General features: G+C 43.2%; 1 protein-coding gene across 1 annotated transcript in view; it reads right to left on the reverse strand.

The window, feature by feature from the left end:
- Positions 1-18091, reverse strand: part of INPP4B (inositol polyphosphate-4-phosphatase type II B) — a 371833-nt gene extending 353742 nt beyond the window's left edge. Inside the window, exon 1 of the mRNA XM_055317016.1 lies at positions 18072-18091. The gene's annotated coding sequence lies outside the window, so the exon portion shown is untranslated. The remainder of the gene's footprint in view (positions 1-18071) is intronic.
- Positions 18092-21199: the final 3108 nt, after the last annotated feature.

The following is a 21199-nucleotide window of genomic DNA, read 5'->3' on the forward strand; positions in this document are numbered from 1 at the left end:
CATATTCAAGCTACTGAAAAATGAAGATAAACAGAAAAATTTTAAGGCGGTCAAAGAAAAAAAAAGGCAAGTTACATATAAAGTAACAAAAATAAGAAAATGTTTTGGACTTCTTATTGGTATGTAAGTGACATCTTGAAGTTTTGAAAGAAGAAAAACATCAACCCAGAGTTTTATACTAAGTAGAAATAACTTGTAAAAATTAAGAGAGACAAACGCTTTTATCCAGACAAATAAAAACTGACAAGTTCATTATCATCAGACCTGCACTGCAAGAAATACTAAAGGACGCTCTTCACGTGTGATGTAACAGAGACATCCTTAGATCTAAAAAAAGAAAACTAGAATGCTGTGAGTGGGATAAAGGAAAGCAAATGTTAATTTAATCTTTTTCTCACCTGTAGTGACTATAAAAGATAATTGCCTAAGGCAGGGTTTGGCACACTTCTGTTAAAGACAGAGAATAAATATTTTAGGTTTTCTGGACTATTCAGTTTCTGTCACAACCATCCAACTCTGCTGTGGTAGTAAAAAAGCAACCGTTGACAACACATAAACAAAGAGTCATGGTCCTATTACAGCATTTTATTTGTAAAAGTAATTAGTATTCAGGATTTGACCTGCAGGCCAGAGCTTGCTAACCACTGGCCTAAAGCGAGAAGAGTAACCATGCGTTATGTGCTTACAGCGCATCAGAAGAGAAAAACATAACATCAAGAAGGAATGATGAGGATGAATGGGGAGTTATTGTTGTAAACGGTCCTTAACACTAAAAGTATAAAAGTAGAGGATACAATTACATCACTAAAATATTTGAAGGTAAACTAATTAATTAAAAAATTTATGGGGTAGCCCTGGTGGCTCAGCAGTTTAGCGTCACCTTGAGCCCAGGGCCTGATCCTGGAGACTCGGGATCGAGTCCCACATCGAGCTCTCTGCATGGAGCCTGCTTCTCCCTCTGCCTGTGTCTCTGCCTCTCTTTCTCTGTGTCTCTCATGAATAAATAAATAAAATCTTTTTTAAAAATTATGGTAATTTTGGGAGTAATTACTAATAACTTTTAAAAATAAGTATAAATAATAAGCCAATAGTGAAGGTAAAAGAGAATAACAAAAAATACAAAATAAATTTAAAAGCAGAGGTAAAGAACAAAAACAGATGGAATAAGTAGAAGACATGTAGCAAAATGTTTTTTTATCAAACCACTATTAATAAACATATTAAATGCAAACCACACACACACACACACACACACACACACACACATCGATTAAAAGACAGAGATGATCAGCTTGGATAAAAATGACCTGATTATATACTTCATACTATAATTAAATATAATGACATAAATTAAAAGTAATAGGATTGAAAAAGTTATATCATGGAAACAGTAATCAAAAGAAAATTGCAGTGACTATATTAATGTCAAATAAAATAGATCTCATGTAAAGGAATATCACAATGATATAGTGATAAAACAGTCATTCACCAAGAAGATAACAATCCTAAAGGTAAATGCACCTAACAACAGAGCTTCATAATCTATGAAGCAAAAGCTTAAAGAACGAGAGGAGAAATAGGCAAATCCACAATGATATACCTAAGGACATCAACATTCCTCCCTCAGCAATGGTGGATGAAATAAGCAGACAAAAAAATCAGTGAAGATATAAAATAGTAAAATAACACTACCAACAACTTGACCTAATTGACATTTATCGCACAATTCATCCAACAACAACAGAATACACACTTTGTTTCAAAGTATACGTGGAATATTTACTAAAATTATATCCTAGGTTGTGAAACAAACTTTAACAAACTAAAATAAAAATGTGTGTGTGAAAAAAAAAGTGTGTGTGTTCTTTTTTCTAAAGATTTGTTTAAAAAAATAAATAAATAAATAAATAAATAAATAAATAAAAATAAAGATTTGTTTAATTAATTAATTAATTGTTTTTAAAGATTTTATATATTTATTCATGAGAGACACACACAGAGAGAGAGAGAGGCAGAGACCCAGGCAGAGGGAGAAGCAGGCTCCCTGAGGGGAGCCTGATGTGGGACTCGATCCCGGGACCCCAGGATCACACCCTGGGCTGCAGGCGGTGCTAAGCCACGGGGCCACCCAGGGATCCCACGTTCTACACAAAATATTGCAACAGGATTCATATCTATCAGTAAGAAAATGGGCAAATATATTGTAGCCTATTCATTTTACACCAAATGGATCTTCATTTCAAAATACATCAACATTGATTAACTTCACGAAGTATAAAGAAAAGAGGAGAAAGAGGAAGGAGGGACAGGAATACCAAGGGACGGTGGCACTTACAGAAAATCTTAAAACATGCAAAACGGTACCCGGGTTCTATGTTGGGCAGGGGCACATACAACGCATGAAAAACACTAAAAGCAGAGCCATTGCGGAGTTTGGGAGGACAAGTGTGAGGGACGCAATCAGGAAGGGAACAGAGGCATTTCAAGTGTATTGGGAAAGTTTTATTTATTAAACTGAGTAATAGGTACAGAGCGTCTCCTATATTTTTCTTTATACCTTAGATATGCCCTAAGTACTCATTCTACATTTAATTAACTAAAAAAGGCAAAGCTGTGTGTTGAGAGGAAATGAGAAGGAGGAGGTTGGGTGGGAGGTTGGTGAAGACAGGTGGAGTCTCGGGCTGGTCTTTAAAAAAGTACCAGATGAGGGAACACGCGGAGGCCGTTGTTCGGGTCCATGCAGCGGGGCCTGGAGGCCACAGGTCTGCAGAGGTCTCGGCCTGACCAGCCGCGTGGCTTTCCCCAGCGGCGCGCAGCCCCCGTGAAGAAGGGCAGCTGGGTCGTGGTGAGGAGGTGTTGCCTGCTGACGCGGGGAGGGAAGAGTAAAAGCAAGAATACAGGAATAGCAATACGACCGAACAGCTTTTAGGTTGGGCTGGAAGTGCTTAAAGGGGAAAGATGTAACACGCTGGAAGATGAGAACATAATTCAGTTCGAAGTGACGAGAAGTCCAGGGGACTGCCACTGGCATGACTGAACGGCTGAAACGGTGGTACTGCTGGTCACTAGGGACAGCAAGAAAAAAAAATTGTGCATGAAGAAGAGAAACTGAAATCTCCCAGGAGGACAGCAGGCGGGACCCAGGAGCCAACGGAAGACTGTGTCTAATAGAAGAATCTGGAAGAAAGCAGGAATCTGGACAATGACCGCGATACACAGGGGTAGAGGTGTGGCACGGCCAGATATCAGCAATGTGCGAGGAGGTCCTAGCAGCTGAAGGGGCCTACCTGGAGGACAGCAGGCCTGCCCCCAGGATCTGTAGCGTAGGGCCAGTCCAGGTCAGGGGAGGCAGCTGGGGAGCAGAAAACCCCAGAACGCCAGGTTTCCACGAAGAAACAGAGACAAAGGACATGTTTCCTGAAGAGGTAGAAGGCGGAAGAAATTGCTTTTCACGGGAGCAGAGGCCCCCATGGACGTCATGTGACATTCTAGAAGTGAGAAGATCGGGGGAAGATGGAATCATGACCAAGCCTACGGCGAAATGAGGGTGACCCCATGGGCAGGGGTACAGGATCGGGCGTGGCTGTGGTTTCGGGGGCATCCAGGAGGACGGAGACGCAAGGCATCGCCGGGGGCTGAGCGTACCTCTGGTTAACCCCACCCTAAGGTCCGGGCAGGGAGTACTGGAAGCTTCCTGACACCATGTGCCTGTGGCTTTTGTTTAGGTTCCCAAACAATGCTTTGATATAAAATGTGGAATAAATGATTATTTCTACCCATTTCAAAAATAAATGGACTAGCAAGTCTCCATTGCGGCGATGGTACAGTGTGTCAGGGGCTAACCTACTGCACTTGCTCGCCTCCCCGTCGCGGCCCCCGAATTTCTAAAGCCAAGACGCCTTGAGAAACCGGATAGGAAGCACAATGCCGAACCACTTCACAACCCACTAGACGCCGATGGAGTGTGGACACACGGCGCTTGCGAGGACCAAGCAAACGCCGCGCAATAGGGCAGGAGGACGCAAAACCAGAAATGTGACCCGGGCGGTGGGTGACCTGTACCTTCGGGGACTCTTTCCTCATGGGTGCGGGTGCTTCGGAGCCACTACCGCTGTAGGGTGACGGTGTTCCGCCTTCTGCAGCCTGGGCCCTGTTCCCTGTAACGGGCGTTATCCTAATTTATATCGTTTGGACGTAATAGCAGAATTAAAGAAATGGTTTCAGGAGAAAGGCTCCTTTTGAGGAAATAAAAAAAATGGCATAAATTGGCAAATTTGATATTTTACCTGGACAAAAAAAAAAAACAAAAACAATCAGGCATATGTTCCAGGTCAAGGCCTTCCTTGTTTGCCACGAGGAGCGTGACCGCCGGGCAGGGCAACGACTCCGCATTCGGGGCCACCTGCTGCCCAGGGAAACCGGCCGTGTCGGGGGACAACCGAATGGCCAACTGTCAGCCGGTGTTGCCCCCCGCGTGACCTTCAAGGTGAGGCCGCCGTGGGACAAGGAGGATGAGGGCGGGAGCCGTCGGGGCCCTGGCTGACCCGGAGCCCACCTTCGGGGCCTGGTGTTGAAGCACTGGGCAGCGTCCTCCTCGGCCTCAGCGCCCCCCGCGTGCCCCCGCAGGCCTGCTGGAAACCCACAACCGTGAGCCCGTCGTCTTCCTGGGGCCCTCGGCAGCCACCTGCCTCTACTCACCTATGGCCTGGCCGCCTGTGGGCCACTTCCCACCGACCGTCCTCACTGCCGCCCCCCGCACCTGTGCCTGCTCTGCCCCGGCCCGGCCGCCTGGTTCCTGGCACGGCCCCGCCAAGGCGCCCCGCTGCACCCCGGCCCAGAGCCGGGCCCCGGCCGCACCTCGGAGGGCAGGTCACGGGAAGGCCAGGCCAGCGTCCCGGGGTCCTCACAGGTGGTGGCCTCTGGGGTCCAGCAGTGGCTGGATACGTCGGAGCGGGGCCTTGAGAAAACACAAGGTTCCAACCACAGGGATACGGGGCGACACGGGGAGGGAAAGGGTTTGGCAGAAAACAAGTGACCGGCCCCGTACCCGTCCTTCCCTTCCGGACGGACCACGCCGGGGGCTCCGCTCATGCCCGCGCCGGAGCCTCTCCCGCCGCTGTGGAGGTGATGCTCGGGGCCACCAGCAGCCCAGCGGCCTCCTGCTCCGGGGCCCTTCCTGGGCGCAGCTTTCGGGCGGCTCTGGGTTATCGCCTTCTGGGCATCACGTTAATCTTCAGAACAGATTTAAGGTAGGACTCCAGCCTCATGGGGCGGGGGGGGGGGGGGGGGTTAAAAAGGCAATTTGTTCACTTAGTAATTGGAGAAAAAAGAAAGTGAATTTGAGTTTTTAATTCTAAAGTCCTCTCTCTGTTCTATCTGGAGTCGCCTTTCAGTTTTAACCTACGAAAATCCTCCGACTTTTATCATCATTTTTAAAAGATACAGGGCAGCCCCGGTGGCCCAGCGGTTTAGGGCTGTCCTCGGCCCAGGACGTGACCCCAAGTCCTGGGATTGAGTCCCACGTCGGGCTCCCTGCATGGAGCCTGCTTCTCCCTCTGCCTGTGTCTCTGCCTCTCTCTATGTCTCACGAAGAAATAAATAAAATCTTAAAAAAATAAAATAAAAAAATAAAAAGATACTAGGGCAGATATAGAGAGAAAGGAGGAAAGTCTAGGAGACATGTATTTTATTTATATTATTTTCTTTCCTACAGATAGAAATCTATGGAAAACGTCTATCAATCTAGGGTTCAATGACCAAATTCCAGAATCCCCAGGAAAGAACAAAACAAAGCAACGCAAAACGGAACATTGCATTAGATATTTTTACACGTCTACGTAGACCATGCTGTCTCGGTGAGACTTACTCATCTCTATAACTTTTACTTGGTCCTGACGGGGATATGCTTTCAGTAGAGAAGCCGCCACGAAAAAAAACAAAAAAAAAGAAAAATCAAGAATAAAAATGCTTAAAAATAATTTTATTATAAAAAAAGGATAAAAATGCTAAATAATCATAGTTTCAGATTACACTCAGATACACTCTGATGATCTGAACATATCCCATTGCCCAGATCCACCATTCTGGTCAAGTAACAAAGGGGTCATGTTTTCTTCCTTTGCTTCACTGAATCACCGGCTCCCTTTTGGAGACTGCAGCCTCAGGTGAGAAATCGCCTTGAGTCACGATGACTATGAAATGAAAACTCGTCGAAACTGGCAACATCTTGAAGTTCCAAAGGACAGAACGCAAAGCAGCGATGCAGGGAGCTCAGCGCAGCGGGTGGACGGACTGTTCCCTTGCTTCATTGAAAATCGGAGGTCAGTCTGTTGCTCTTTTGCTTCAAATTAGGGTAAGAACAATGTTGGTCCCCCCGCAACCGCCCATAAAAGCAAAAGGCTCAGTCAGCTCCTGCGATAGGGCCCCTGAGCTCAGCAAACTCAAAACCAAGCCAGATCTGCAACGGGATTCCCGTAGATTTCTATCGATGAGCCGCTGTCCCACCAGGAAGCCCTCGGACGCCCTGGGCGCGCAGTCGGCCATCTGATGTGTCAGGCTTTGCTCTGTGTCCAGCATGAGAAATGAGAGCGTCCGAAGAATTCATCGCCAAGTGGAGACACGCAGACACGCTTGCTTTGATCCCCATCATCCCTTTGCGACAGGGGGGGTCACAGACGCCTCAGCATCATCGCTCTTCAAAACGTTGTAAGAAAGTGTTGGAACAGAACCCGGTGGTTGTCTCGTGGAGGGACGGGAGCACCCAGGCCTAGAAACGAGGCAGCAGAGCACCCTGGGCCCGGCTGGCTCGTGGCCGCCGGGACTGGAGGGAAGAGCTTCTGCTGTGCCGTGAGCTTCCCACCTTCTCTCCAGCGTGTGGTCGCGCCGGGCGCTATACGAGAAAAGGAGCTTTCACCGGATATTCCAGAAAAGACAGAAATCTCACGGAGACTTTTTTTTTTTCCTATAAATACTTCATGTGACACACTGGATGTTGCTTTCTTACCAAAAACTTGTAACACCTGGTCGCCAGCCCCAAAAACACTTAAAAAAAATTGCTACCACCCAGCAGAGGTTAAAAGAAATAACACGAGAGGGTTGCGCAGCAGTTCACTAGATGCCCCGGGGACGTTCACGTTCCTTCCCTGTGATCCGGAAAAGTAAAGGATGGGACTTGCTTGTCTGCCTTTAAGATGACGGGTTTCTCCCTCCGATACCTTTATTCAGCAACTGCATGTTCCAGATGCAGTGACTGCTGGAAGCCCATCACAAGCCCATCACAAGCCCATCTCAAGCCCATCTCAAGAAGCACGAATGTACAGAAAGAATTTTAATTTGGCCGGAGGTTGATTCCTTTTCTCACATGTGCTAATAAAGAAGAGGACTCCGAGGAAGCGCCGCGTCAGCAGAGCGAGCGGCCCGGACCCCCGTGAACCGTCGCACGCAAACGCCCAAGGCCAGCTCAGCACCACGGGCTCAGGCAAAACTAAAACCAAAACTTTGATTGTGTCCGCGGGACATTCCTAATGTAGACATCAGAAGTTATCAATTCACAGAACTGGCCGAATTCCTTATGATGATACATTTCAGGTTCTAATTAGCATCGACTACATTATCTAGAGTTTCTGATGATTGATTGCGTATTTTCTTTTGAAATTTGAAAAAGTAAGACAGATAATGAATCTAATTAGAATTTTATCTTCTGCTTTTTATTAGAACAGGCAAGAATAAATGTATATATGTGATTATTATAATTTCACGTTAGCTCTCCAGGGAGGTTCAGAGAGTGCCTGAGGTCATCTGCAAAGAACACGGTGCGGCCTAACCAGGCTTTCTCGTCCATACCGCCTACTGCGTACGGATAATGAGTCTCAAGTCTTTCACTGCGCGCAGGCCCCTTACTCTCCAATGTGTACAAAATCACACACTCTACCTGAAAACTTTGACTCAACAGGACTGCACCGCGATGAAAGTAAGAGCAAACCACACGTAATGAAAAAAGAAAGAAAGAAAAGAGAGAATTCAGTCACTGAACTTGAACTGGACAGGAGATCTATGATCTAGGAAACGGCTGAGGTTGAGCAGTGAGGTTCAAGCCATTATTCCACCTGCAAATCCATCTCGCATTCCTCTGGTGCATCTCACGGAGCTAAAGAAAATCCTGAATCGGTTTGACGAATGCCCTTTGTGATGTGGGTTAATCTTTTGTGATCCGCTGCAGTACACTGAGGCTCGCCACTCAGATAATGTGATATTCAAGCTCAAATCTTACGTGAGAACGCGTCATTAACTTATGCCTGATACTGAATCAAACAGGTATAGACTTTCCTTCTTCCTGTCCCATCTTCCCAGTCTCAGGCTGAAGCCCTCCAACTTCTAGGATTGCTTTGATCCCACGTGTAAGAATTAAGGAATGGAAATATCATAATTACTAATTCATATGACATGCATTTACTGAGCATCTACTATATGGGATGTTGTCTGTAAACAGAGACGTTCCCTTTTATATTCCGTCCTTGCCAAAGTACTAATTTCAGTCTTTGAATAGAGTGACCGACATAACACCCACCTCCACACCTTTTTCTCCCTCCTGCTTCTGACCCCTGACCCATTTCCAAACCTCCCCGCCCACACACACTTTTAGCACTTAACATTTCCTGGCTTTTTTCCCTTTAGTAAAATACTCTGACACTCTTCATCTTTTATCCTTTGAAAGTCGATGAAGGTGTCTTTGTTTGACTATTTCTTGTGATTTTTCTGTGGTCTTCCTTCTATAATTTGACTACGTGTTAGTCTGGTATGTACACCTGAATCCCTTTCACACGGCACTTATTGTTACCGTAATTTGTCATGAGAGAGGTCGTATAGCAATATGGTTAGGAAGCCGATTATGGGGGCGCCCGGGTAGCTCTGTCAATTAAGAATCCTACTCAAGATTTTAGCTTAAGTAAGGATCTCAGGGTCCTGGGATGGAGCCCAGAGTCTAGCTCCACACTCAGGGGGTCATTGCTTAGATTCTCTCTCTCCCTCTTCTTCTGCCCATTTCCCCACTCATGCTCTCTCTCTCTCTCTCTCTCTCTCTCAAATAAATAAGAGAGAGAGAGAGAGAGAAGAAAGAAGGAAAAAGAAAGAAAAAGAAAGAAAGAAAGAAAGAAAGAAAGGAAGGAAGGAAGGAAGGAAGGAAGGAAGGAAGGAAGAAAGAAAGAAAGAAAGAAAGAAAGAAAGAAAGAAAGAAAGAAAGAAAAAGAAAGAAGAAAGAAAGAAAGAAAGAAAGAAAGAAAGAAAGAGAAAGAAAGAAAGAAAGAAAGAAAGAAAGAAAGAAAGAAAGAAAGAAAGAAAGAAAGAAAGAAAGGAGCCTATTATGGATCCAGACTGCTGATGCTCTGCCAATTTGGGGCCTTAGCTATACTCCCCTTAGCTATACTATCCCTTAGTTTCCTCACTATAAATTGGTAATACTTGCCCAATTAATTGTAGAAAATACTAAATAAATTAATATTTGCAAAGTTTTTAGGCATTCCATTTCTAGTAAAGATTAATACAACAAAACACTCTATCTCCACTGATTAGAAGTAAACACAAAAAGCAAGCTACCTGAGGATTTTAAAAAATAAATAAAAACGGGAAAATTGTGAGAAGGAGCTACAACATAGAGAAGTAAACCACATGAGGGTGAATTTTTCACTTTTCCCATTTTCCTTGTGCTTTTGACCTGAAGGCAACCTCATTTCTTTGCACAGGCCATAAGACTGGGACAATTTTTTTTAACTGAGATCATATAAGTATGTATTCAGAACATAATGATATTAGACTAAAACCCAATAACAGAAAAATATCTGGAAAATTCAAATGTTTGAGAATTAGGCAACATACTTCTATTTAACCACTGGTCCAAAGAGAAAGTCACAAAAGTAATTAGAAAATAATTTGAATTTTGAAAATAAAAAATATATGAAAATTTATGATATGCAACTGAAGTGGTACTGACAGAAATTTAGAAGCAGTTGAGAGTCTGCCTTTGGCTCAGGTCCTGATCCCAGGATCTGGGATTGAGTCCCACATTGAGCTTCCTGCATGGGGACTGCTTCTCCCTCTGCCTCTGCCTCTGTCTCTGCCTCTCTCTCTCTCTCCCTCTCTGTCTCTCATAAATAAATAAATAAAATCTTAAAAAAATAGAATGCTAATATCAGGAAAGTCTTAAACCTGTGATCTAATGTGTTATTTTGGGAAACTAGAAAGAATACATTAAACTTAAAGAATTAGAAGGAAGAGAATAATAAAAACAAAAGCAGAAATCAATATGATTAAAAATTAAAACAACTGAGAAAACCAATGACACCAAAAGCTGTTTCTTTGAAAAGATAAATAAAATTGATAAACTCTAGCCAAATAGACCACCATAAAATGGAGCTATGAATTACAATACCGGAATGGAAAAAAAAAGACATTATTATGGATCACTGACCTTAAAATGATAATAAAGGACTATTCTGAACAATATGAAGATTTTAAAAAGCAACAGATGAAACAATAATTTCTTGAATAATAAAAACTATTTACCCAAGAAGAAATAGATAAACTGAATAGTCCTATACCTATTAGAGAAGTTGAATTCATATTTAAATACTAAAAATAAAACTCCAGGTTATACAGTCTTCCTGGTGAATTGTACTACAAATTGGAAGGATAATAACAAATTACATTCAAACTTTCAAATCTAATCTCAAACTCTTTGAGAAAACAGAAAATGAGGAATACCTCCCAATTCATTTTATGAGCTCTGCATTATACTGATACAAAACCAAAGAGAGTATAAGAAAAGAAAAATATGGACCAATATCTCTCATATACTTACATTAGAAAATTACCAACAAAACCTTGGCTCTAACAAATACAATCAATAGTATATAAAAAGGGTCTGTTCCAGGATAAACCAGCATCCAGAGTGTTTTTTTCCAGGAATGCAAAACTACTTTAACATATATCAAAATATCTATTAATGCAATTCACTATATCAAAAGACTAAAAAAGAAAAACATTTGGTCATTCCAAAGATGCAGAAAAAAAGTACTTGAGGAAATTCAATATGCATAAAATAACACTCTCATCCATATAATTAAGAAAACTCTCAGCAATTTATAAATAAAGGAGAAGTACTTTAACTCAATAATAATAAGGCATCTACAAAAATCCTACAGCTATCATGATAACTGAATTATAAAGACTCAGTACTTTACTGCTAAGATGAGGAATAAGGTAAGTCTTCCACTCTCTCTCTTTTTTATTTTAAGACTTCTGCTTTTATCTGCCTCTTCAATTTCATACTGGTTGTCTTAGTACAGTGATTCAAGGAAAAGAATTATAAGACATACAGCTTGAAAATGAATAACTAATGCTGTCTCTATTTGCAGCCGACATGAGTGTCTATGTAGAAAATAGTCAAAAATATCTACAGAAAAGCTAGGAATAATAAGTTTATCAAAGTTACACAGTATCAGGTCTAAATACAAAAATCAAGTGCCTATAAACTACAATGAAAATGGGAAAATTGAGCAGCCTGGGTGGCTCAGCGGTTTAGCACTGCCTTCAGCCCAGGGTGTGACCCCGGGGTCCTGGGATTGAGTCCCACGTCGGGCTCCCTGCATGGAGCCTGCTTCTCCCTCTGCCTGTGTCTCTGCCTCTCTCTGTGTCTCTCATGAATAAATAAATAAAAATCTTAAAAAAAAAGAAAATGAGAAAATGAAGTTTAAAAAAAATATTTACTATAGTATCAAAAAACAACAATTTTAGGGACAAATTAAACAAACTATGTATAGGATCTGTATGTTATAATCTATAAGACACTGATGAAAGAGACAACATAAAATGAAATTGTATTTATATGCTATTTGTTTAAGTTATTTATTATCATATTTATCTATTTATTTATTGAAGATATATAAAATGTTCATGAATGGAAAAATTTATTATTGTTAAGATATAAGTTCTCCCTAACAGATATTTAGCCCTGTAGATCCTTAGGAAGATAAATAAAAATCATAATGAGTTATTATTATATATCTATTAGCATGGCTATAATTAAATATTTTTTAGGTTGGCAATGCCAATCTTTGACAAGTATGTGAACCAACGGGGATTCTTATACATTGATTATAGGAAGGCAAAATAGTATGTCTACTTAGAAAAAAAAATCTATCAGCTTCTTAAAAAGTTAACCATACACCTACCATATCATCCAGCAATCTTGTTCCTGTTTATTTCCCCAAGAGAAATGGAATTTATGGTCACAAAAAAACCTATATTTAATTTTTTTAACTAAAAATTCAAAATTTCTTTGATTTTTCTAAAAATTTTCTAAAAACCTAAAATTTCTTCAAATGATGAATTGGTAAATCACCTTAAAGTACAACCATAAAATGGAATATTACTCAGTAATAAAAAGCAACATATCATTGATACCCACAAAACTTCGATGACTCTTAGGCACATTATAATATGGGAAAGAAGCCAGATTCAAAGGGCTACAGAGTGTATAATTCAATTTCTATGGCATTCTGAAAAATGTAAATTATGGAAACAGAACACAGATGGGTGATTTTTCATGGTTGGCGATGGGCAGAAGAGGCTGACCATAAAGGGGCAGGAGGCTGAAGATGTTCAGGTGAGTGTTCTGTATCCTACAATGAGTAGTGGGAAGTATATTACTGTTCATGTTTGTCAAAACAAAATCTAGAACTGTACACCAGAAAGCATGCATTTTACTGAATGTAGATTTTTAAATAGTGAGTATAAAAGAAACAGAAAGAGATTAGAAGAGATAGCAAGTGGTCAATAAATATTACTAGAATTATTAATTTATGATATTCACTATGACTAACACAGCTAGAGAAGTGGAAGATGGACTAAGGGGCACAAGTGGGATGCTTTGACCAATAATCAATGTGAACTCAATCAAGAGGAATGTAGAATTGTGAAAGGAAGCAAAAGAATCTGTTCTATGAAGGACTAAGAAGAAGAAACTAGGAACAAAAATATTGATGTATAGTGAGTGAGAGTCCAATTACCAAGAATCAATTGATAAGCTCAAGTCTGATCTGATGGGCATCACTAAATAGGGGCTCCCTTGAGTTTGGGGTGAGGGGTGGGGAAGCAGTAGAAGAGGATGCTGAGAGCTGCCCCTTAGTATCACGTGTGTGTCCGAATCATCAATGAGGAGGGATACCCAAAGTAGGTTCCACAGGGGACGGGTTTGCAGGCAGGTGTCTCGGGATCAGAGCACCTGGACCACTGGGTGCAGAGTCCCACCCCGGACTCTGAGGACGTGGCCACCAAAACTAAGGACACATTCAGAAACCCAAATTGGGGGATCCCTGAGTGGCTCGGCAGTTTGGTGCCTGCCTTTGGCCCAGGGTGTGATCCTGGAGACCCGGGATCGAGTCTCACGTCGGGCTCCCTGCATGGAGCCTGCTTCTCCCTCTGCCTGTGTCTCTGCCTCTCTCTCTCTCTCTCTATGTCTACCATCAATTAATCAATCAATCAATCTTTAAAAAACAAAAAAAAGAAGCCCAAATGGACTTGGACAACTGAGTCATCTCTGCCTCTCTCTATGTCTACATAAATAAATAAATAAATAAATAAATAAATAAATAAATAAATAAATCTTAAAAAAAAAAGTCCAAATGGACTTGGACAACTGAGTCATCTGCCTCTCTCTGCCTCTCTCTGTCTCTCTCTCTCTCTATGTCTATCATAAATAAATAAATAAATAAATAAATAAACAAATAAATAAATAAATCTTAAAAAAAAAAAAAGAAACCCAAATGGACTTGGACAACTGAGTCATCTCTGCCTCTCTCTATGTCTACATAAATAATTAAATAAATAAATAAATCTTAAAAAAAAAAGTCCAAATGGACTTGGACAACTGAGTCATCTGCCTCTCTGCCTCTCTCTGTCTCTCTCTCTCTCTATGTCTATCATAAATAAATAAATAAATAAATAAATAAATAAATAAATAAATCTTAAAAAAAAAAAAAAAAGAAACCCAAATGGACTTGGACAACTGATTCATCTCTGCCTCTGTCTCTCTATGTCTATCATAAATCAATCAATCAATCAATCAACCAATCAATCTTAAAAAAAAAGAAAGAAACCCAAATGGACTTGGACAACTGATTCATCTCATCAGTAACCCGGACACCAGTACGGAAGCAAGCAGTAAACTCCGCCGGAGGTCCACTTCTTTGGAGAGTTTTTGGTAAAAGCGAACAGGATGGAGTAGAGGCTGGAAGGAAAAGAGCCACCGGCATATAGAGCTGAGCTTTCACTGGCTCTCGGTCGGGTTCCTTCCCACCGATGGGCAACCGGGGGCGGTGCCTGAAAGCAGACAGACAGACAGACAGCTAAGAGAAGTGTCTCGGGAGATTCCTGCGACTGCTTCAACAGACAGGATATGTAATTGGGCGTGGAGAGGTTTGTACAACAAAAATGTGCAGATAGATAAAAGCGAGAGGAGAACAGCGGTAAAAGAAGAGAGCAAGACTGAAAGACAAAAAAAAAAAAGAAGAAAATATCGAAAATAAAGGTCATGAAAGCAAAGAGAAAAAGCTCCCAATGTAGGAGATGCATCAGCAACAGGAAATGGGCTAATCTGATGGGAGGGGAGCCCAGGGAGAGGCAGCAGGAAGCGGGGCGTTCTCGCCGAGTGCATCATCACAGGAGGGCAAGGCCCCGCTCCGGAGGCCAGACGCGGTGCTTGTGAACCAGGAGCCGGGACAGTGTGTGCTGCGCTGCCCTCCTCCCGGCCCCCCTCCCGGCCCCCCTCCCGGCCCCCCTCCCGGCGGGCTCACTGCTCCACCCCATCAAGCAAAGGCTACGCGAGCACCTATCGTGCCCAACAGCAGCACCGTGCGGTAGTTCAGAAATGACATGTTGTCCCTCTGGTTCCAGCGGGGCGGCGACCCGAAGACCAGAACCCACAGATCTCCGGGGGAAAAAGGAAAAGCTCGAGGAGAAGGATCAAGGAATCTGCTTCTGGGTCTTTGCCTCGGGGGGTACAGAATCAACAAGCACTTTCTGAATGTCTCGTATTTGTAATATTCGCTGCCGGATACTATTTTGTGTTTTCTCAAATTTACTTCTGTCTCCCATGACTTCTTTCTCTTCTCCCTTTCGAGAGCTTGATAAATCTAGACCCGTCCTGTGCATCGGCCAGTGTGCAAGTGGAAAGACAGAAACGCTGTTGCGTGGGATTTAAGGTTCCGTTTTATTTATTTATTTATTTATTTATTTATTTATTTATTATTTTTGTTTTTATTTTTATTTTTGAGGTTCCGCTTTAGGGGTGAGTAAACTGAGATTGCAAATGCCTAGGAAACGTGCCGCAGGTCAGGCAGGGAATAAGTTAGGGGACAGGGATTCAACACAGGCCTCAAGACTTTATGGTTTTAACCATTGTTTCTACCCTGAGAAACCACAATTGATGAAGACTCAAAGACTAGTCATTTGGCCGAGAAAATTCCTCCTGAGGGAGAAGACAGCAAAGTTCAGTTTCGTGCCAGATGACTTGTTCCCCAGAGGCCAGCTCCTTCCATCGGGCTGAGAGATCACCACTTCCTATTGTTATCCCTACTTTCATGCGGATCTTTCTCTCTCTCTCTCTTTAGCCATTTCAATTAGGATTTCTAATTAGATTCCAAATTTGAGACCTCTCTACGAGAAAGCAAATGGCAAGAACGGCGATTAAAGGACAGCTGTCTCTTGTCTTTCTGGGGATGAATCGAGGCTTTTTGTTTCTAAGTTATGAAATCCTGGGCAACTGTTCATGTGTTTTTCTTATTGTTGTTGTAAGAAGAGTTAACGGGACTGAAAGATGCCGGATTGATCTAAAAAAGCTGATGCCCTTCCGTGCAGATGCTTCTCAGTGCCTGTCCTCTGGAGTAAGTGTAAGTTAAGTCTAATATTCTGGCTTCTCAAGACTTTTAAATCTTTTTTTTTATTTTTATTTATTTATGATAGTCACAGAGAGAGAGAGAGAGAGAGAGGCAGAGACACAGGCAGAGGGAGAAGCAGGCTCCACGCACCGGGAGCCCGACGTGGGATTCGATCCCGGGTCTCCAGGATCGCGCCCTGGGCCAAAGGCAGGCGCCAAACCGCTGCGCCACCCAGGGATCCCTTCTCAAGACTTTTATTGGGGCGCCCAGGGTGGCTCAGTGGTCGAGCATCTGCCTTCAGCCCAGGGCGTGACCCCAGGCTCCTGGGTTCGAGTCCCACGTCGGGCTCCCTGCATGGAGCCTGCTTCTCCCTCTGCCTGTGTCTCTGCCTCTCTCTGTGTCTCTCACGAATAAATAAATAACATCTTTAAAAAAGAAACTTTCATTGTCGTAAATAGAGAATCTCCACATAGCATATGAAGTCAGATCATCCCGAGGCGCTACCCCAAGTCATTCTCGTCACTGTAAGGTTCTTTCAAACTATAAGAATTTCACCAATCAAGGAGAATAAGCATTTTCAACGCAAAGGAATAAGGTTCAGAGCAGCTGAGACGCAAACTTTCTTTTTGACTTTATTTTGTCTGACTTAAGAGAGAAAACATCACGGATGGTGATGATGAGAATTATTTAGGAAGCCCTTACTCCGTATTATTTTCACGTGAAAAGTATACTCGGGATTTGGAGCAATGAACCATAGAATTCAGGTCATGAAAAAATCTTCTGCTTGAAAAAAGCTAAACCGCTGAAGCAAACAGATTTTTTTAATCCAGCTTGAATTATCTGGATTTCGGTAAATTAGCGAATCACCCAACATAATCTGATGTGCACAGCCACGGAGTAAGCCAAATTACCGAAAAGCAGGCCAGCCTAGGAAGTCGAAGGAACCTCTTCAAACTCATATTTCCAAGAAAGAACCTTTGGAAGCATTTTCTAATGCCAACACGAAACCAGCTTTGGGAAACACCAGGTCAGATAAAGGCGCCGACACGAACGTGGACACAGACGTCGAGCTTTGTTTGCTTATTTACTGCTTATTATAGGGTCTCTAAACCTCTCACATCAAAGCTCCTGAAAGTGTGACGGTATTCAGAAAAATCTCAAAATTCCTTGATTCCAGACCATTTGACGCGGAACACGTGCTGGAGCTCGTGCTCGGAGGGGCGGGCACGTGGAGATGTCTGTAGGACGGGGAGACACTCCACGGAGCCTCGGCGGGTGAGGAAGTGGGGGCGGGCGGGAGACCCGGGGGTCAGGAGAAGAGACCAAGGGACGCGACGCGGCAACTCCAAGGGCGCGAGGTCGCCCCGCAGGCCCGGGCCACAGGCCCCATGTGCAGGAAGGTCCCGGTGGGACGGGCCAGCTCCCGTGCGCATCTTCACCCAATTACCAACTCGGCGTCCTCTCGTGTCTCCCTCTACAACTGTGACTCTGTCGCCATGTCATCCTCTTACCAATTACCTGCTGTTCCCTCTTCCTGGACACTTCCCCCCAGACTGCAGCTCTTAGTGTAAGCGCTACTTTCCGAAATACCCTGGGGTTGCCAGCCCACAACAGATCCCCCCGTGTCTCCTGATACCGCCCGCATTCCCCTTCACGGCGCTCATCACGGTTTTTATTCATAGGTTGATATTCGCTTATTCATTCCGTGTCCCCTCCGCAAGACTGGGGGCCCCTTCAGGGCAGCAACGGGCCATCCTGCTTCGTTCGGTTCCATAAAATCACCAACTACCTCACAGGTGAGTGTTTGCCGTATCACAAGCTTTTAGCGACTATGCGTCGATTTAATAAACAATCATTATTATTTAGTCGCTTCACATTTCTATCAAGGCCTGGCCTACCTGAAACTCTCAAAATTAACTCGGTGAGTACACAGAAGTCAACCCCGCCTAGGATGGGATCGGCCGTCGTCTACAGCCTGGGTCACACGTAGTCTCAGACGCCAAACTAGCATCTTTGTGACACATCTTTCTAATAATAAGGGCTATAGGATTCATCTAGCCCTTATCCAAGGGATTTATAGGATTCCAGGACCCTCAACCTAAATGAATATTGCGAGCTAACGGCGGAGAGTCGTTCTCGTACCTGCCTTACTCTTGCACTCGCCACGCAGCCGCGCTCCTCAGTTATTCCTTTGCTGACCTCAGAGCTCTGTAGAGGGCAAAGGACACCGTTAGGACGTGTTTCCCTGGGAACTTCTCTCAGTAAAACAGACCGAGCTAAAATATTCCCCATGCCCATGACGACGCCCCTCACTCCAGAGCTGAGGACCTTCCACCGGGAATCCTGGGGCCGTGGCTGCTTCTCGCCTGTATTCCTCTGCGTACACGAGCCAGGCACTATACCCTGGGCTACGTGGACTAACTCACCCGCTCCTTGTACCTTCCGCTCAGGCAGCGGTCGGCTCAACAGGCTGCGTGACTCAGCCCCGCACATTCCAACTTACGGCCTGTCTTCAAGACCAGCCTTCGGCCCGTTCCTGAGATAACGCCTGCGCTCTTGGAATAGCCCGCCTGGTAAGAGAATTTTTGGACCCCTGTGCCTTGGCCTATGCTCTTGCCGTTTGCCCAGATCCATTTACGGTCAACACCTGTTCTTGCTTTGGGGGCGGGGAGGCTAAAGCCCCAGGAGCTGAGGTTCATCGCTGGGAGCTGCAGGCTCGGTGCCGGACCCCTGACGACACTATATGACTGGCCCCCATTAAAGTCCTAGAGATAAAGCTCGGCTGAGCTTCTTCCCTGGTGGACCACGCGTCACGTGAATTGTCACACAATGTTCCGGGGAGGATTAAGCTCATCCCCTGGGATTCCACTGGAATCCACTGGAATTCCACTGGAAAGGAACATCCGGACGTTGGCAGAGGGACTTTGCCTCCCCTTTGCTGATCATAATCTGTTTGCTCTCACTGTAGTACACCGTGAGTTCTTCTAGCAGATCATCGAGCCTGCAGGTGGCCTTGGGGACCCCGCCCCTGACATAACCAGCCTGTGAGGTAGACACTCCTGTTACCCGCCTTTCCCGGACAGAGAAGTTGGCAAAGGAAGAGGAGGCACCTCAAAGTCCCATGTCTACTTTACGTGTCAGTATTTAAATTTGAACCTAATGACCTGGTTCCAGAGGCTGGGCATTTTATATGTTTCGCCAATTATGTCATACTGTTGCGAAATATCCGTGATTATCTGTCGTTCAGTAACGGCACCAAAAAGCGCCACATTATTCTGTATGTTGGCAAATTGAACACCAATAAAAAACAAATTTATTATTAAAAAAAAGTGCCACCTTTTTTTCTTATTTTGATTCTTCTTTTTTAAACTTTGTTATCAGGAATAATTTTTAGATTGGAAATCTATTATTAATTACCAAGATTTAAAAAAAATAAAAATAAAAATAAATAATTACCAAGATTTCATTTTATCTGCTAAAGAGAGAGCAATAATAATAATAATAATAATAATAATAATAAATTTTATTGTTAAAGTTATTCTTCAACTATTACACTTTACTCAAAACAAACTTTCCTCTAGTCTTGTCAATAATGCAGATGGGACACAAGTTTTCCCACTTAAATTCTCATATATCTGTCACCATTTTAAATGGTTCTTAGGGGATCCCTGGGTAGCACAGCGGTTTGGCGCCTGCCTTTGTCCCAGGGCGCCATCCTGGAGACCCGGGATCGAATCCCACGTCGGGCTCCCGGTGCATGGAGCCTGCTTCTCCCTCTGCCTGTGTCTCTGCCTCTCTCTCTCTCTCACTGTGTGCCTATCATAAATAAATAAAATTTAAAAAAATAAAAAATAAAAATAAATGGTTCTTAGTATGGGGCCTGAAAACTACAGTATCAGCTTTAAATTAATTATTGCTTAATTGTGGGAAAATAAAACACTTTATCACAACTTTTCTTAAGATATCTAAATTTTTAGCCTGATGGAACCAGAGTTGCTTTTAAGGTAAGTGCTAGAAAAATGATTTCAGGATAGGAGAAAGCATGAATCTAATCGCTCAGTTGCTACTAAAGAAAATGTGAACCACGTACTGATTCCTAAACACAAAAGATAAAAATAATTTAAGTTGTGTAGAAACTTATATAAAAATAAATTTAGGGCAGCCCCAGTGGCTTAGCGGTTTAGCGCCTGCCTTCGGCCCAGGGCGTGATCCTGGAGACCCGGGATCGAGTCCCGCATGGGACTCCCTGCCTGGAGCCTGCTTCTCCCTCTGCCTGTGTCTCTGCCTCTCTGTGTCTCTCATGAATAAATAAATAAAATCTTTAAAAAAAATAAAAAATAATAAAAATAAAAATAAATTTAAGCTGTGTAGAAAAGTCGGAAGTCTGTGACAGTTAGCTTTTATTTAGGCAGACTTTGCAAAAAATACTTTGATTAGTCATTGCCATTAGGCGTATGAGTTAGTAGCTCTAGTCTGATCCTTGAACAAAACTGTACTTCATTCTCTTATCTCCCTTTCAACCCACCCACAGCTCAGCATCGTGCTCTGCTGTACGCACAGGGGATGACAGTGTCTTGCTCTTATCACCTAAACAGACCGCACATCTCTTGATATCTTGAGGTGTCATTACACCTGCAAGGGCAATGAGTCTACCTTGCAATGCGGACGTGGAGGTCAACGTAGTCTCATCGGATCTGTTGTGTGCAAACAAGCCCTTGAAGTAACTTCCAAAAACAGAAGTAGAGCCTACAGAGCAAGGGCCACACCTCACACAGCGACGATGAAATGTATCAGACATAAACTGGATCATTGTGCAAACCCAAGGAATAAAAGTCTATGATGCGGAAGGACCAACCGTGTTATGTGAGCCGATCTCTCGGGCTCGTTTCATCTCCATTATGCTGTTATCCCTTGTCAGCTCTCATCACGTAGCAAGAACTAGTATTTTACCCAAACCCGCTACAGCGTAGGTCACCTTGAATAAACATCCCACTTGGTTTTTGGTTGGAGTTAATACCAACCAAAAGCCTAATTTAACACTTATCACCATGTTCACAACACTCGATTGAATAGATCATTATGCCTTAATTAAGACACGAAAGTTTGTTTTTAAGTTGAAAATGTAAACATTCTACTTTGAACGATTTCTGGATGTTAAGCTGGATTGAACATTTTGACTAGAATTAAAATAAGGAATATTTAAAAAAAAAAAACTTTATGCTATAGAAGTCGGTGCCTTCTTTGGTTCCTATATCCGCTCCCTTTTGCGC

The sequence above is a fragment of the Nyctereutes procyonoides genome, unplaced genomic scaffold (assembly GCF_905146905.1).
Source record: "Nyctereutes procyonoides isolate TBG_1078 unplaced genomic scaffold, NYPRO_anot_genome, whole genome shotgun sequence".
NCBI lineage: Eukaryota > Metazoa > Chordata > Mammalia > Carnivora > Canidae > Nyctereutes > Nyctereutes procyonoides.